Here is a 16,502-nt window from a genome sequence, read left to right as displayed (position 1 = left end):
CTTTATACAGACATATAATTGGGTCCCTGATGTATCTTTTAAATACTCAACCTGATATCTACTATGTTGTGAATGCATTAAGTTAGTTCATGTGTGAACCTCATGAGATTCATCTTGTTTCTTTGAAGCATATATTAAGGTATCTCAAAGGTACTATTGGGTATGAACTTAAATATGAGAATACCAGCTTGGAGTTACATGGACATACTGATTTTGATTGAGCTAGAATTATAAAAGACCAGAAAAGCACATCAGGATGTTGTTTCAGCTTAGGATCAGCTATGATTTCTTGGATCTATAGAAAGTGAGCTTCAGTTTCTCAGAGTTCTATCGAGACAGAGTATATTGCAACAACAATGGGAGCTAGAGAAGTAATGTGGCTCTGAAAGTTGCTTTCTAACTTGTTTTGTCAGCCTATGAAACCTACCAATATTCACTGTGATAACCAAAGTTGTATCAAGTTATCTGTGAATCTGGTATTTCATGATAGATCCAATCATATAGAAATTCCTTACCACTACATAAGAGACATGGTGGAAAGAAGAGCTATTTAGTTAGAATATATTAATATAGGTGATCAAACAACTAAGATTCTCACCAAGGCTCTTCCTAAAGTGAAGGTTGATCATTTTAGAAAGAAACTTGGCTTGGTTGAAATGTAATATTATGAGATTGAGTCTCAACTTTTTAAATCTGTAAATAAAGATGTTTAAAGTGTAAACTCTTTTGTCAAATGTGTTGACTCATGTGCCTACCCTATGTTCATTATTTAAAAGGTGAAAATCTTTTATAATGAAATGTTGATTCTAATAATATAAGGCGATAACTTTATGATTATTAGATTACTATATGATGAATATCATGTGACTTGATATTCATGGAGAAATCATGACATTTAAAAGAGCATGTTGATGGATATCATGTCACTTGATATCTGTTGAAGATTAATATGTTCAAACTCATGGTGGATATTATGTGACATAATATCTATGGATATATTATGATCTTTTATGGTGGATATCATGTGACTTGATATCTATGTACACACCATAACTGGAAAGACTATCATGAGACTTGATTTTCTTAAATATATCTAGAGGCTCTATTAATTTTTAAATAAGGAAAACTTATATATATATGTACTTTGTCTTCCCTAGCTAAGAGGGAGTGTTAATGCATGTAGCTTCAGTCTGACATCACTTTCATTAGCATATACATATGTATATATGTACAACAATATGATGCACATACTGTTATACATATATGCATACATACATGTTGTATATGATCATTCATAATTTGAAACTGATGACATATATATTTTTTGAGATCATTAAGGCATGATCAAAACTGCTTTTGATTCCTTTGATATTTAGATGATTATTGATCTATCTTTTATATTAGGCCACAGATCTTAATGATTGGTTATACATTGATTACTTTGGTTATAGTCTGTAACAAATCGTGAAGATTAGTTATCTCCGAATAGGTGTGTGGATGAATGGTCATGTATCTAAATGGAGACATGAACATTCATCCCCACACCCTTTCTACTTGATAAATATACCAATTTTCTTGAAGTAAATAAAGCATCAAAATCTATTAATACAAGCACATCAAAGGATCAAAGGAAATTTTGAGTTCAATAATATTGTTTTATCTTTGTTATTACTTCACTACCTTCTACAGGTTTTGGAAGCAAATTAGTCCATTGGCATTAGTGTTCATGCCTGCAACAAAACTATGCATCAGTCTGCAATCGAATTAAAATCTAGTAAGAAAATTTACAAAATCAAGTAATTGAAATAAATTAAATTTTGAAAATAAATATTAAAAAAATATTTAATAAATGTTAATGATTAAATTTTATTAAATAAATTAAAAACACTTATCAAATACATAAAAAATTAAAAAGTACCTTAAAAACTATTAAAAATAAATAGTCACTTAAAAATAATAAAAAAGATCTATTGAAAATAATATAATTAAATTAAAAAACTTAAAATTTATTATTATTATTTTCAAAAAAATACATTGACTTTAAAAAAAAAAAGTTTTGAAGCCATTTTAGGCAGTTAAGCGAGCACGCTACCATGTAGGCTCAGTGATAATCTAGCTAAACTGAGTATTGTTGAATCGAGTTTGGCTAGAATGTCCTATGTGTCATCCAATGTGGCACTTTTTCTACCAAAAATTGCAACTTTGCAAAACCTTTTACTTTACAAACCTATTTCAACATCATAATTAGGGTTTCAAAAAAAAAAAAAAAAATCCACTTGGTACAACTCAGAGTCAAAATTATGCACATATTTTATTTATATTTTTTTGAATAAATGTCATATATAATAATTACAATATAGTCCAAGTAGGTATTTCAATGTTCAAGAAATTATGCATTTGGAAAAACATAAAAAATATTAGGTGATACCAATTATTTAAAAGATTATCAATTGTGCTAGAGGAGAGAGTCCTCTTTAAAAATATATAAGTTATTCATTTATTGACATAGATTCTCTATGGAAAAGATCATGGGAATGAAAAAATAATTAATTTCTAAAAAGTCAAATTTTGAATAGCTATAATAGGCAAAATATACAACATAATTTAATCTTTCTTTTTGATAGTGCTAGATACATATGCCATCTAAAACATGCTTTACAATTAGATGTGAAAACTTTTTTTTTTTTTTTTGCATTGGGAACTATTTGCAGTATTTTTGAGAAATTAAAAAAATTTTCATTGAAAATTTTAAAAAATACTATTTTCAATTTTTAATTTTTTTAAAGAAATAGTAGGCATAAACTCCATCCATTCATACACATTTCATCACTTTACACTGTCTTAAAATTCAAAATAAAAATATCACTTTTATGTCATTAAAGTTTAACACTTTTTATGTTGTTAGCCTTTTCCTTTGTAAAAGGGTGACACATTTTTGTATTTTTACTCATAGCCAAGACCGAGTGGCCAATGAGACAATCAAGAATCAAAGTAGAAAAAACCCCTTTGGTTGGTTTTGAAATATTGTCTATATTAGGAGAAAAGGATTTACCTAGAAAGGTTTGAAACCAAAGAGTGATGACCACTTACTGTGATTTTCTCCTAGTTTAGGTTGGGTTAGTATTTTACTATTCCCTTAGATATGGGTTTCTCGTTTCTCACTTGGTTCACCCTTATTGAGGTTCAGAACTCTGGTCTCATTTAATCTTGAGAAATCAATTTTCTAGCTCACATGAATCCTCATGCACTTCAAGCAAAGTGCCTACTATTGAAGAGGAAGAAGATGACATTGGTGATCAGCAAGAAGATGGATTAGCTAACATGGATTGTAGACAAAGGAAAAAAGGGAAGCAACCCTTAACAAGATGAGCAATAGCTCCAAGCACATCAAGAAAACCCCAAGTTAGTATGCAAAATAGGAGTAGTAGCAATACTAAGAATTAAGATCCCACTCTTGCCTCCCTATTGCCAAGAAAGACTAAAAGTCTAAGGGAGATATACCAAGATGAAAGGTATGAGGAAGATTATGATGAGAATGTAAATTTTGCATTATTTTCTCATAGTTATCCAATTTATTTTGAGGAAGCTATGAATAAAGAGAAATGGTATAATTCCATGGATGAGGAAATAGATACTATTGAAAGGAACGAGACAAGGGAGCTAACTACTTTGCCTCCCAAGAAGCAAGTAATTGGTGTGAAATGGGTTTACAAGACCAAGTGCAATGCTGAAGGAAAAATAGATAGGCATAAGGCATGTTTAGTGGTCAAGGCATACAAGAAGTAGTATGGTAGGGATTATGATGAGACATATGCCCCAGTTGCAAGAATGGAAACCGTGCATATTGTCATAGCAATTATAGTCCAACACAAATGGAAGGTCTATCAAATGGATGTGAAGTCTGCCTTCTTGAATGGTGTATTGAAAGAAGAAGTTTGTGTGGAGCAACCACCTAGTTATGAAGTTGCAGGTGAAGAACACAAAGTGTATAGATTGAAGAGAGCTCTATATGGGCTCAAGAAAACTCCACAAGCATGGTACAACAGGATTGAATCATATTTGATGAGCAATGGCTTTAGCAAAACCAATGATGAGCCAAGTTTATAGGCCTTTGATTCTGAGCTATACCCTATGAAGATGCACTTCACACTTTTGTCATCTAGCTTTTGCCTTTGTTGTTTAGGCACATGTGTATATGATACACATCTGAACACTCTCAAGTGTTCATCTGTCCATCTATTCCTTGACCAAGCCTAAAGAGGTATCTTGTCACAAATTAATTTTGTAGGACACATGTTAATCAAATATACTACTGTTGCTATAGCTTCTCCCCAATATCCAGTCGAGAGCCCTTTTTCTTTCATCATGCTTCTAGCCATTTCAAAAATGGTCCTATTCTTTCTCTTAGGCACTCCATTTTGTTGTGGAGTATAACTGGCTATAAGCTCTTTCCTTATGCCATTTTTTTTGCAAAAATTTACAAAAATATTGGAGGTATACTCCCCTCCTCTATCTGATCTAAGGACCTTTACAAAGTGCCCACATTTCTTTTTAGCCAGGGCTTTAAATTCAACAAATTTATCAAATGCTTTAGATTTGTTCTTCAAAAAATACACCCATGTTCTATGACTGAAATCATCTATGAATATCATAAAATAAGTACTCCCCCAATTGAAGTAGTTTGCATGGGGCTTACCAAATCAGAATGCACTAATTCTAATAGTGCTTTGGCCCTTCTAGAATTTTTAGAATTAAAGGGAAGTCTATGTTGCTTAAACAAAATATAAGTCTCACACTTGTCATAAGAATCTACTATGCTTGGCAAACCATCTACCATTCTTTTCTTGGTTAACAAATTTAAACCAACAAAGCCAAGATGTCCATACTTGAGATGCCAAAGCTTTGAGGGGTCTTCAATCATGCTCCTAAGAGTTGATTGCTGATGTATTGTTGTACATGCATGCTTGGGAGGTGGAAGACTGACTTGAGAAGAGAAACATGTCTCTATCTTCAATGGGAACATTTTGTTCTTTGTCATTTGGATTGCTGCAAGTAATCTATTACTCCCATCCTTCTCATGAATGACACACTTGGCATTTTCCATCAGCATCTTGTATCCATTTTGAATGAGTTGTCCAACACTCATCAAATTGTGCTTCATATCGGGGGCAAAATACACATTATGTATCTCCTTCTTCTCACCTTCCTTGGTGCGGACCATGATAGATCCTTTGCCCACTATGGGAATGATTCCATTATTTCCCATCTTAATTTTAGACTTAAAAGTCTTATCAATGAAAGAAAATAAACTTTCGTTACCACTCATGTGGTTGCTACAACCACTATCTAGGTACCATACCTCAAGGCTGTCTTCTTCACCAATGTTACACATGATGAAGGTTATGGGATTGTTTACATTTCTCATGTTTACATTAGCCACATTAGCATTCTGCTTTGACTGATCACCCTACTTCTTCCAACATTCACTTGCATAATGCCCATACTTATGACAGTAGTAGCATTCAACATTTCCCTTGTTGGAGTTGTAATTCTTCTTACCTCCTCTAGAGCTATTTTGAGAGATGCTTGCTCCCTCTTGGTTGCTTGCTCGTCCTGAGCTTTCTGCACCAGCATTCCTTTGACCATTCCTTCCATGACTTCTACTTCTTGAGCCTCTACTAGAGCCATTTCTTTCTCCCCCCTTGCCTCTTGAATTTTCTTGAGCCTTGAAAGATTGCTATTGGGAGATTGTTGCTGATCTATTTATTTGGTGCTTATGGGTTTGAAGAGTTCCCATAAAATCATCCATGATCAATGTGGTGAGGTCCTTTGCCTCATCAATGGTCATAACAAGATTTTCATATTTCTGAGGCAAAATCCTTAGTATCTTCTCCACAATCCTCTGCTCTTCATAATCTTCTCCATTTGATTTGAGCTAGTTTATCAAAGTGGAGATTTGTGAGTTGAACTCTACAATAGGTTCATTGTCCCTCATCTAAAGGTTCTCAAACTCTCTTCTGATCATCTGTAGCTTCACTACTTTGACCTTATCAATCCCCTTGAATTTTGTCTCAAGGATATCCCATGCTTCCTTTGCATAATTTTTTGCTACAATCTTGGGAAAAAACTATCTTTGTCATTGCTGCCTCAATTAGACTTAATGCCTTGGCATCCTTTCTCCTTGACTCTTTCAACTGAGTCTTTTGTGGGTTTTTGAGGGAAACATACAGTGCTAGGACTATAACATCATTGAATCTATTTATCACAAACTCCCACAAATCATTAGCTACCATTATAGTTTTCATCTTCTTTGCCCATGTATCATAATTCTATCTATTAAAGGACGGTGGCTACTGCATATCTTTCCTACATCTCCTACCATGTCAGATATCCTAGAAAAAAAAATGCCCTAACTCACTGTGGATGTGAGGCCTCAAAGCTCTGATACCATGTGAGGAATAAATCACAACACTTAAAATTTTGCTCGGCACAAGAAGGTGCCAAGTGACAATTTTTCTCGGCACCAATGGATGCCAAGTGATAGGAAGTGGGTGTCAAGTAAGCTTGGCATAAGAGAAAGTCAAGTAACTTGGCACAAAGGGGCAACTCATCAATAGTGTATGCTGAGTGAGCTCGGTCACCTTTGCAAGGTGAAGCTCGGCAACAAGGTATGCCGAGTGAGCTTGACACAAATTGCAGAGATAAAACTTAGTCAAAGACTAGACTGAGTGAGCAGTATACCAGACTACCATTAAAATGCAGAGAGCTGAAGGAGGAAGATTTCAACTATGAACTTCTCAAATGCAAAATACTATGCAATGATAAATAGAAGAAAAGAAATAGATTGCCAAGTATGTCTACTTTCTTGCTTGCTTATATTCTATTCAACAAAACTATTACAAATTTGGGAGCATTCAGCTTCAACTAGAAAAATCTAAAATCTTCAAACTAGTAAAACTTCAAACTTCAAACTTTAAACTTACAGCTCTAATGGCTGCATACAAGAAAGCTTGGAGCAATCACTACTTCATAGGTCGAATCAATTAAACTTACAGAATAACCAAAAGGATCCAACACTTGCAACTCCAAACACAAAACTAGAACTTCCTTCTATCTTCTGAACTCTGACTTGATCTGCTGATCAACTTCCTTCTTTGCTTTGTGCTCTTGCACTTCTTTTCTCTACAACTAATCCAAAACCTCTGCATACTCGAATTAATCAAATTCATTCCTTTTTTTCTCTTGCCAAAAATGTTTTCCCTCTCATTTTGAATTTGAGCTCACCTACCATGCATTAATATTTTTGACCGTTCTTTCAGGCCATCAAGGTGATAGGTGGTGTTTGGCTCCAGGGGCAACCAACTTGCAGCATTAAATATTTCAACAAAGTCAAGGGTGATGTCGCCTAACCTAGTGTATGAATCCTTGTCACTCACATATCACCATCAACCTTTTTATTATTGAGAAGGCACAAAGAACTTATCTTCTTATGGAGAGAAATAATAAAACATTGTCAAAGATACGCTAGTTGCGAACTGGGGTGTGGTATTGCTAATTGCACATGTAATGCCGAAAGCTAGTTCATGTGGAAGAAAATAAATGAACAAATGCATGCTCTTGTTGAAGATATATTTGTTGTTTTGAAGTTCATAGGATTGATGATGGACACCTCTCTTATGAAATTAGGTTGGAATGATTTCACTTATAATTTTATGTACTATTAAAAAAAACTTGGACAATAAAATTCTATGAACAATTTTTTTTTCCTTTAAGCCAATTTAAAGTAGAGTTTTCGTATTTAATTATGGAAAATAAGAAAAATTATGAAAAGAACATAATTTAACCAAAAAAAATAATGAAGGAGGTACCATTTTAGTGCGTAACCATAAAACTTCAATTTATATATTTACTTACCGGCGAAGTGCATGCCTTAAAGTTGGTACATGGTAATTATATAAATTAAATATAATAATCGAAATGAAATAAAAACTGATGGCACAAGCTAAAGCTAAGTTCTATGGTATGGTTGACTCTGATAAATAACTATAGGTAGTTATGTTTGTTAAAGCAACGTTTCTTTTCTTTTCCTTTGCTTGCTCATGGAAACACTTGATACTGACAACTTAACAAATATTATGAACAGAGATTACATTCAATGTCAACGAGTTCCATTTAAAATTGCATACACCATGTTTGCAGGTTTGCTGGTAGCTATATCCTTTCATCCTTTCATTGTTGCTCACTTGACGCTGAAATTCAAGAGGAGGAGAACGAAATATATATATTTTATAATGTGAGTATATTTTTGGTTCATTATGATTATTGTAATTCAAGTGCTCAAATACATAGAGGGATGTTATGTTCAATTATATTCCATATGATTTGGACAGAATGAATAAGTCATACAAAAGATATCAGAATAATCTGATGCTCTAACAGAGAATACTAGATATTTCAAATAATTTATCAGATCGGAGGACCATTGTGAGAGGTGAGGACTGGACGAAGGGATGGAATGGTATCAATTATGAAAGAAGCTTTGAACAATATTCCCTCTCCATTTTTCAACTTGTCACAGCTCCAGGCATCCTTTGCTAGGATTAAACATTTCAGACCTAGTTGTTCTGTCAGGTATATAGTAAATCATAGATTCTCCCATAATCTTCGTAATATTTCAGGAATTGATTATAGTTTCTCATTCATGACGAGAACAAGAAGAAATATGATCCAAGTGTTTATTTTTCAAAAACAATTGCTTAATCGAATGTTCTCAAATTTATACAATTAATTCTAAATTTAATTTTAATAAAAAGAATTAGTCAAGAAAGGCTAGTATCTTGAACACCTTATAATAATTGTGCTAACAGAAATTAATTATATATATATATTTTACTGATTTAATGTCTTATATATTTGATAACATTGTATTACAGTTGACTTCAAATTTCTTTTTTTGACTAAAGATAACTATCTATAATTGAATAAAAAGTATCTCTTGCTTTAAAAAGAAATCATGTAATGCCTCACCAGCTGCAAGATCCTAATACATACAATTGGTCTCAATTTTTTTTCCATGTAAAAAATAGTCAAAGTTAACTTACAATTTCTAAACTTAAGGGGAACACTTATTTTATTTTCGAAACAATTTTATATATATTTAAGATTTAGTTGGCTCTTTATCCAATATCTTGAATGTGATGTTTTAAGGATGACCCTCAATTACTGAATCCTCACCTCTAGTTAATCATAAAATGCATGATTTATTTTCTGACTTAATTGTTTCCAATCACACTCCATGACCTATCATCAAGATAAGAGAATGTAAGAATAGAATAGACATACACAATCAAATTTAAAAATAAATCATACAATTCAAATAAATTGTAAAAATCTGAAAATATTAATCATAAAATTACAATTTTTGATTAAATTATAAACTCACACATTTCCATTGCAATTTTCGAATATTGTGCATAGGCGCACATACGATTGGAATCGGTCACTGCAATCTATTCAGCAACAGACTCTACAATTTTACGGGCAAAGGAGACATGGACCCTTCCCTCGATACAACCTACGCTCAACTGTTGAAGAATAAATGCAGGAGCCTTGCTGATAATACGACGACAGTAGAGATGGATCCCGACAGCTCAGTGACATTCGATAGCCATTACTTCACCAATCTCAAACAAAACAGAGGTCTCTTTCAGTCTGACGCCGCTCTTCTTACAAATTCCATCTCCAAAGAGTTCGTCGACGAGCAGTTGAACGGTAGAGACTTATTTTTCGAAAATTTCAAAAACTCCATTCAACACGTCTGAAATTGAAGTACTCACCGGAACGGCGGGACAAATCAGAAGTCGCTGTGCTTTCGTCAACTAATGTACATTGATATTTTGATGAGGGCCTTCCCTCATAATTTGACAGTATTCTTTTGTGTCTCCTTTCCTTATTCAACATCTTCTTTATATGCTAACCTTGGATTAATCTGCACAAGTTTCTTGGTCAAAGTCGATGTTAGAAGTTATATCAAATTATAGTTAGTGTCCATATAACTGGTTCAATTGACTTTGCACAATAATATTTCTCATTAGTAGCAGAAACATATAAATATCAGCAACTCATTTTAACAGAACCTATTTTGTTAAAACCTTACTTTTTATAATTCATAGTGGTTACCTCTAGTCTATCTTTCCTTCTTCCCTCTTAATATTCTTAATATAATCAATTATGTTTCAGCTTAGTATGTGAGGAGATGATTTGATTTTTTCTAGAAGTTATGGTCCTTTATTTATTGATGCCAATTTAGAGTAGTTGAGTTAAAATTAATCTATGAGTCCTTTTTGTGATTGGAATAAGATGATTAAACATAATTACTCTGTACAATAAAAAACATGGTCATCATCTTTTTTAGTTTTGTTCTTTAGATTTTTCTATATATAGTATATTAATCTTGTTTCCATTTATCCAAAAAAGCGGTTCCTTTAAATCAGTAACACACTTGTTCAACCCTAAATGAATACTAATTATAAACTTGTTGTATAAACTTGAGATTCCTAAAATTCATTTAGACTAGGCCTTTTAGTGAATGTGATTAAGTCTGCTATAAGATGCACATAGGGATGAGCCTACTTAATGTTAAGAGATAGTTAAATCTTTAGCTATCATCTAGAACCCAATGGGAATATAAATAAAGATTACATTCAAACCTAGATATCTATTTGGGATTGTTCCCACAAGAACGTATGCAATACTAACGATACCTATATGCCATCATTAGTGAATGATAAAGAATTCCAAATTTTGTGAGTTAGATAGAGGGCTACAACATAATTCAACCAGCTTTTGTATTGTGAAGGGAAGTTAGGAAACATAAATCAATTACCCATCCATAAATCATACCATATCCACAATTTTTGATTTCTTGAACATTCAAGTTTCAAATCGCCATTACTCAATCATTCTTCCAATTTTTTGTTTTAAATTTGTAGATTGTGTTTAACAAACAAAATATCTACCATTCCCAAAGAATGAGGGCAATCCTAAGTTTCTGTAGGATTTAATTATACCAAAAGAACCAACAAACTTAACAAACTTAACCAATGAAACTAGGAGCCAACAAAGAAGCAAATATATATAATTTGAATGCATTCTAATGCATATAAAATAAAATTTAGAAAGTATTTTGACCTTTTTAAAATAATCCACAGTATATTTGTTTCTAATATGATCTTAAACCTATAATTTAGGGCACGCTTAAATCACAAGATAGAAATGTCAATCCTCAAATAAATGAGAAACAGGTTTCCCATAAAGCCATATAATTATCTCAATATGCCTATATAATTGATATTTTGTTTATTTACATTTTTTATACTAGTCAAAATAGATCTAAGGACAAACCCTAGAAAACCCAAAGATTACTTGCTAAGGCCCAAAAATTAAAAAAACCAGAAAAGGAAACAAAGAAAGAAGCCAAGGCTTGAAAAAAATTTGGCCAACCCTACGGACAAGGCCACACCCAAAGAACAAAAATGAGAGAGAGATGAAGGCTAAAAGAAAATAACAATGCATGGGAAACCAAAAAAATAGACCAAAACCCCAAAGGAGAAGAGCCAACCTAAAGAAAGAAAAGGACACGCGTCTTGAAAGATCAAAGTAGTAATGATAGTGAACAGACCAGAATATGCCCTAACCCAAGTTCGGCTTAGTTAATAAATCCTTCCTCTTGAGGATACCACTCCATGCCTTTCCAATCGACACACATGCATTTGTTGGTGGCACCTATTAGAAACATCCAATTACACGTGATTTCTTCCTCTCTTTCTGCAAATTTTATTTGAATTTTTTATCTCCAGGATATAAAAACTTGGACAGGGCGATTATTAATCCCTTACTCACTCTATTTTGGGATACACAGGTTGTCATCTACGTTTTCCAATACAACATCGAGCTCATGATAATGGGTTTCTTAAAGACAACTCTACAGAAATCCCTGATGGAATCTTTATCCCTATCTACTTGCAAAATAGTAGCAATGAACATGGCTACAATGTGTGTGTTTGTTATTGTCTATCCATTAACTATGAGAAATTTTCCCCAACCCCAATTTTGATAGCCCTAATTACGATATCATTGTTATGACTAACCATCTTATAGATCCTAAGATCACTAATACCCCTAAAATTGACATCTCCCTTTTCCCAGACCTCTTGCAAATAGGCATATCCATGGAAACATCTACAAACTAGCCTAAATCGAAAAAGAACAGCCATAAACATTGAGCTGCAAATGCAAGGTGGGATTCTTTAAATAGGAGAGTTGATAACCATATCGTGATGGTTAAAAAGACCAAAGGAAGGATTATTCACAATCATTAATGCTTATAATTATTATTCTTACTACTTTGATTGAATTCTTATTAAATGTGGCTTAATTTCATACCTTAATGCCATGTGAATAGGCCATAATATCTGTCATTAGAATTTGGTATAGAATAGCACAACTAAATTTTTGTGCTTCACTCATCTATTTACATGTGTGGGAGGATTTTTTAATTCGTAATCTCCAAAAAGATCTTAAACATAATTAAAGGTAGATTAATGTATCATTTGACATTTTTGAATCTATACCAATTTATACAAAGTCATGTTTATGAAATTGGAGATGTTAAACTTGATAAGAGGTAATCTAAATTTAGAAGTGACCCATTATACATCCTAAGACAACACAACAATTTTAGTTCTCTTGATAGACTATTGAAGGAAGTTTCTTCAAATTCATTATTTAGAGCCTAATCCTATTCCCATTTCCATTCTCCAATACGATCATCTACTATAAAGATGCCAATCCAGTTTGGGGATGGCGGAATCCAGACATGAAGAAAATAAAACATGAAATCAAGATTCCTAGTCCAGGTTGAGGTCCATTCAAGAAAGCCATTCATATCCTCTACTTTCAGAATAGGGTAAGATAAAACTGCTCTGCTTCCCACCACCCATTGTTGGTAGAATCTTGGATTTGGAATTGTAAGATCATACTTAATGTTTGAGATTATGAGCTCTAGGTCTTGGATGTATGCTATGTTGAAGACCCTCTTTCATAGAATTTCTATGGTAACTTTGTTTGGATCAATGTGTAGAGATGAAGCGGTAAGTGTAGTTGGGATGGTCGAGTTGACTTGAAATTTATGCTATTGTTGATAAATTTATCCCATTAGTGAGTGTAGTAGGTACATTGACTAGTTCTAGCTCATCCATTTCCTTCTCATCTTCCTCTAGGTCAAGCATGAGATTTACCTCTTTTTTTAAAATCCATATTTCCCAATACTTTGTTCATACAATCAATGATGACATCAAGAAGACACTAAAATCTAGAAAGAGCATCTCTGGTCACATTTTCTATTCTAATAATTTTTCTCTAAAGCTCCTTGATCAGCTCTACATTACCCCTCATCTCAACCTCCTTCTCCTTCACAACCTCTCCTCTTTCCTTTGTATCTCATCAATTTTACCTTCCAGGGCTCTTCATTTAAGGCTCAACATTTTAAGGGAATGGAAGGCCCATTTGTCAAGTCTGAGAGTATACAGGGAGACCACTTTTACCATTTGTAAAATATGATGAGGAGGATTAACCACCATATCATTAATATCTTCTATTAATTTGACATTGAACTCCTCCTCATCAACCACTTTCAACATAGAAATCCTTTCCTTTCTTTTTTCTTTTTCCTCCCAGAAGACCTTATCCATTTTTTTGTTAGGTTTCTAACTCTATTCCTAGCTCTCAACCTCGTTATATCAACATTATGCAAAAGCATTATTATGTCGTGCTCAACATATTCATCATAGTCAACTGGACTAATGGCTTCTATGAGACCTTCACCTTCCACTTTCCATTAAGTGGTCTAGGTGTCTTTTTCTTTGTTTTCATCAAAAGTACTAAACTCCTTATGAACCAAGCACATGGATGAAAAGGGTTATTACCAACCCTAAACTATCTTTTAAAAGAATCATAATTTTTCAATTTCTTCCAAATTATCTATATCTAGCACTACTTTTCGATGGCCCTTAGACCCTTCTTTTCCTTCTTTCTACTTATTTCTTCTTTTATTTTCTTCATGTCTAGATTTAGCATAGTTAACTATAATGTTCTTCTTCTGTCAGAGACTTTGTTGGTGTATGGTAGCAACATATGTTTGTACAGTAGCAAAAAATGGGTCGTATGGTTATAGTATAGGGTCATACGATTGCAGTAGAGGATCATACAGTGGGAGAAGAGGGTCGTATATTGGGAGAAGAGGTGGTCGTATAGTGGGAGAAGAGTAGTCATATGGTGGGAAGCAGAGGTGGGCGTACGGGGAGCGAAGAGGTGGTCATATGGTTCAGTATGAGAGGTCGTACATGTGTAATGGGAGGGATGCATGGTGCAGGTTGGATGACCATATATTTGGGAGGATGGCCATACAGTGTAGGAGGTAGCCATATAGACTGTAACTAGATGGTTTATAGGGGAGGATGGTGGGAACAACATGCAAGGATGTTAATAGCCTTTGATTCAATAAGTAAGATACACCATAAAGATTGAATATGCACAAAAAATAAATTCAAAATCAAGTCTATAATGTAGTTGAAAATAATAGTAGCACTCTAATTTTCCATATCTAAGCCAAACAATACAGAAAGAATAGGGTGAGGGTTAAATCCCACTAAAATCGGAAAGTTAAGCAGGGAAGATCTTTCACTTCCAAAATGACAAACAATCCAAAACTCCAATAAGAATTCATAGTAAAAAGAAATAATCCAAATCACATACCTACTACTACCTACATGTCGTGCTTAAATACCCTTGGAAGAAACTTCCTGACGATTTACAAAGCTAACTGATGACCAAACCTATAGAAACAATTAAATAAAAATGGGTTTGAGATATACTAAATCAATCAACCCATTAACAAAGGTTTGATTAAATAAATGTCATGCTTAAATACCCTTGGAAGAAACTTCTCGATGATTTACAAAGCTAACCGATGACCAAACGTATAGAAACAATTAAATAAAAATGGGTTTGAGATATACTAAATCAATCAACCCATTAACAAAGGTTTGATTAAATAATTATTTAATGATGGAAACATTACAGTCCTTTCAAAATTCATTTGTCCTCAAGCAAATGCAAATCCAATGCTTGGAAACCTTCTGTAATCAACTTCTTCAGTTTCGAGTCAGATACCAAGTAGATCTTATCATCGTAGTAAATGATTCATCAATAACTTTGTATCTTTCATCATGTATATAGCCATCCATCAAATGACATGCATGCAAAATGGTTCTTGGAATACTTGACCAATAGATGGGCCCACCATTTGTCCAAGGAATGGGGTAAGGTGTTGATTGTTATGTCTTTACTTGTAGCGGCTGGGATCTTATCATGTTTAAAAATGGCCTCCATCTTCTTGATTGTGACTTCCCTCGATCCTTTATTTGACATTTCTTTTACCATCTATCTCGAATGAAAAGTCCATCCTCTTAAAACTTTGGGTGTACTGATCAAGGGTCTCCATCCACTAGATGCCCAATATGATATATGTATCAACCAAATCTATGAAAAAGAAATTATCTGTCAAGGTATAGTTTCCCATGGAAATTTTTAGCCGTGGGATCACATGAGTGTAGGGTAATAAGGTTCCTCTAGAAACCTTAACCTAAAATCCTCCATGCTCTACTACATGCAACCTTACTAGTGACCAAATATGAATTGATGAAATTAAGTGTGGTGCCACTATTAATCATGACTGTGACTCATTTCCCATGAAGTGTGCCTTGAACCCTAAAGACACTACTTTCAGCCATTGTAGTGAGGGTGGCAATGGAACCCACTTTTTGTATCAGGGCATTTATTCTCTCATGTTGGTTACTTTCTTCCTTAGATCCATCAAATAGTGATAAGTTTACTTTTCTGATCTTTCCTCTGAGATCATCATTAAAATAACCATGATTTCCCCCACTTGAATATCTCATTCTTAGATCAAAATAGTCTCTATAAGAGATATCACCTTCCATATTTGTGTTCCTCCAATCTTCTAAAATTTTTTCCTGTATTCCTTAAAAGTGGGCTCCCTTTCTTTCTGTGGTGCTTTCATCCTTGGAAGGAAGATGGGTATTGAGGGTCAAGAGCGAGAGGGTTGAAAGTTTTTCCTTCTTGAAATAGAGTCATTGCTATGCCCATTTTATTCTCATGTTGTCTTTCCATCGACCAATTTTTGTAGTGTTTCCTACATAAGCCTTTGGGTTTTGTTGATATGCATTTGGTTTTTGCTGAGCTCTCTTAAAAGATTGATGAGTTTTGTCATAGGATCTTGATGATTTTCCATTCTATCAACAAGGTTATTTCACCTTCTCCTTTGGGTATATACTTACATTCATTTCCACAGGCTGGAAGAATCATTGGCTTTGATACCACTATAATAGTCTACTTTTGTTAGAAACTCTGTTGGCGTACGG

The 16,502-nt window shown here is 33.6% G+C and overlaps 1 pseudogene; it reads left to right on the top strand.

Moving 5' to 3' along the window:
• Positions 1-8,099: 8,099 nt before the first annotated feature.
• Positions 8,100-9,882, top strand: LOC149539165 (peroxidase 56 pseudogene; annotated as a pseudogene).
• The last annotated feature ends 6,620 nt before the right edge of the window (positions 9,883-16,502 follow it).

The sequence above is a fragment of the Cupressus sempervirens genome, chromosome 9 (assembly GCF_028749045.1).
Source record: "Cupressus sempervirens isolate cs-2001-9-10 chromosome 9, ASM2874904v1, whole genome shotgun sequence".
Taxonomy (NCBI): domain Eukaryota; kingdom Viridiplantae; phylum Streptophyta; class Pinopsida; order Cupressales; family Cupressaceae; genus Cupressus; species Cupressus sempervirens.
The sequence above is the reverse complement of the archived record's forward strand: the minus strand, read 5'-3'. Positions and strand labels throughout refer to the sequence as shown.